Source organism: Vicia villosa, linkage group LG2, assembly GCF_029867415.1.
Source record: "Vicia villosa cultivar HV-30 ecotype Madison, WI linkage group LG2, Vvil1.0, whole genome shotgun sequence".
Lineage (NCBI taxonomy): Eukaryota > Viridiplantae > Streptophyta > Magnoliopsida > Fabales > Fabaceae > Vicia > Vicia villosa.
The window spans coordinates 162,176,515-162,178,680 of NC_081181.1; the positions used below are offsets into that span (position 1 = coordinate 162,176,515).

Sequence of the window (2,166 nt, forward strand, 5' to 3'; positions counted from 1 at the left end):
AATCTTACTGTTTGCTTTACTCAACCTGTCTTATCATTGCAGCTTCCTCTTTCCCATGCCTCTTCAATCTTAGTCTGTCTTTTACTTCCTTTTTCCCCTTTTCTCCCTCCTCATTTCTCACCAAACTGCACTTCATCTTCATCTTTCCATTTTCCTCTTCTGTCTTCTAATCTTCTTCGTTCTTCCTTTTTTTTCTTCTGTCTTCTACGACATGACTTTATGATTTCAAAAACAAATCTACATTTGTTATTAACAATATTGCTAACGAAACTCTAGCCGAAGGGAAAAGAATGGCTCGAAGTCTTCCTATAGATGTCAGTTTGCTTTCGTCGCATTTGTGACCGGCATCCACCGTTTGGGGTCTAAATAATCCACATCTGCTGATTCAATGGTATGTTTGATAGTTATTGAGATTTCAATTTTAGGGTTTTCTTTCTTTTTGTATTTTTGTTGGAAAAATTCAATATTTTTTGGATTTTGAATCATCGATTTTCTTTGTTTTGTTATATTCATTGGAAAAATGTAATCTTTATGGGTTTTGAATCTTGGGTTACTGTAGGTTATTACGGAGAGGTTGTCCAAGGAAGAAATTGGTTGTTTAAAAGAGTAGGTTTTACACTATGTCGGTGTTGGTTCGCAGCGGACGACGATTATTATTCTAAAACAGATTCGATTCCAACTTTATCTTTTTTTTTCTTCTGATGTTGTTTATAGGTGTAGATTTCAAATTTGGAGTGGCATGCCCTTTTGATTGATAACTCAAATAACAGGTAATAGTTAGTTTGGAGTAACTTTGTAAGTTTTAATTTTAAGCTATATTTGATTGAATTCTTTAAGGGCTAATGTGTTAGTTTATTTTACACTTTCTTTATTGCACGCATGGTGTTTGATAAAATGTCTCAGCAAAGGAGAAAGGGAGTCGGTGAACGGGCATATGGCAACTTATTTCTTTGTTTCACAAGTTTTAACAAATGCAGTAATTTTGGTATGTTAGTATTACTCTTCTATTCACTGGTGTTATTATTTTTCCACTATCTTTTTGTTATACGTCGATTTTGCTGTTGCTCTTTGGTTTCACGGTAGTTAAAATGAGCATCAAGCACGCGTACGCATCGAGCAAACAAGGGGAGGTTGTTTAGAAAGTAAGTTTTTTGGTTTCAGGTTTGTAATTGTTCGATGAAAGCTCCTAAAAAAACACGTTATTTGGTACGACAATCCCTGTTATAAGTGAAATAATTTATTTCACCTAACCTATTTAGTAAATAAAATTTACCACACCGCTGAAGCAATATCTCTTCACTAAAAACTAGCTGAAATATATATTTTTAAACCTTTTTCCCTTTGATTTTTAGGTGTGAATGAATGCAGTTAGACAATGGCGATATCATATGCTTTCATAAAGCTTCTGCAATGGGTAACGGGTAACGGGAGAAATTAAATATACTGATAAAGCTTCATTGGTTATAAGATTGGTCAAAACTTTCTCGATGTTTGCATAGGTTCGAACGGGTTAGCACGAAACTGAGGCATGAGATTCTGGTGATTTGTTGGATTTCAGTATCTTTTGAGCTTAACAAATTTGACTTAGTTCTGTTTTTGTGCATTTAGATGTCCAGTGTTATTAGCTATTATGCTACAATTTTTCTGTTGGATACGTCGAGAAAAACTATTTTTTAGCTTTTGCAATGCATGGAAAGTATTTTGATGATGTTAGATGTTACTTTTAGTACAATATATGCTGTTTCTGCTTGGAAACTTATATTAACTATGAATAAGTTGACAGAATGTTTTTAAATATTAGTTGGAAGGTTTTGTGGAAAGTTTGTAGAAACCTTGCTTGAAGATGACGACGTCCTGAAGGAACCTTGCTTGGAAGCATGTCCAATTGCTTCACAGAAACATAGGTGCCACTACTTACAACTTTTAATCCAACCTTTCAGGTTACGAGGGACCGAGCCGTAAGAGATTGGGTGCTCGATGAAACTACCGATATCATGCAGAGGAACTTTGGATCGGGATATTTGGGGGTGAGAATGTTATAAGTCCATCGCATATGATATCTATTAGTTTTATTTACATTATATTGAATACATATATGTTTTGTTTTTTGTTTATGTAGATCTCGCGACCAAGTCTTGGCTAGAAAATCACAAACATTCTCTCTTC

The 2,166-nt window shown here is 34.5% G+C and overlaps 1 long non-coding RNA gene across 2 annotated transcripts; it reads left to right on the top strand.

The window, feature by feature from the left end:
- The first annotated feature begins 267 nt into the window (after positions 1-267).
- On the top strand, positions 268-1,116 carry LOC131647289 (uncharacterized). 2 transcript variants are annotated; one of them, XR_009297772.1, is made up of 4 exons: positions 268-391; positions 560-606; positions 715-770; positions 904-1,116. It is a non-coding gene; the product is annotated as an uncharacterized LOC131647289 (long non-coding RNA). The 2 variants fall into 2 exon arrangements; XR_009297771.1 differs by having other exon boundaries at positions 715-1,116.
- The last annotated feature ends 1,050 nt before the right edge of the window (positions 1,117-2,166 follow it).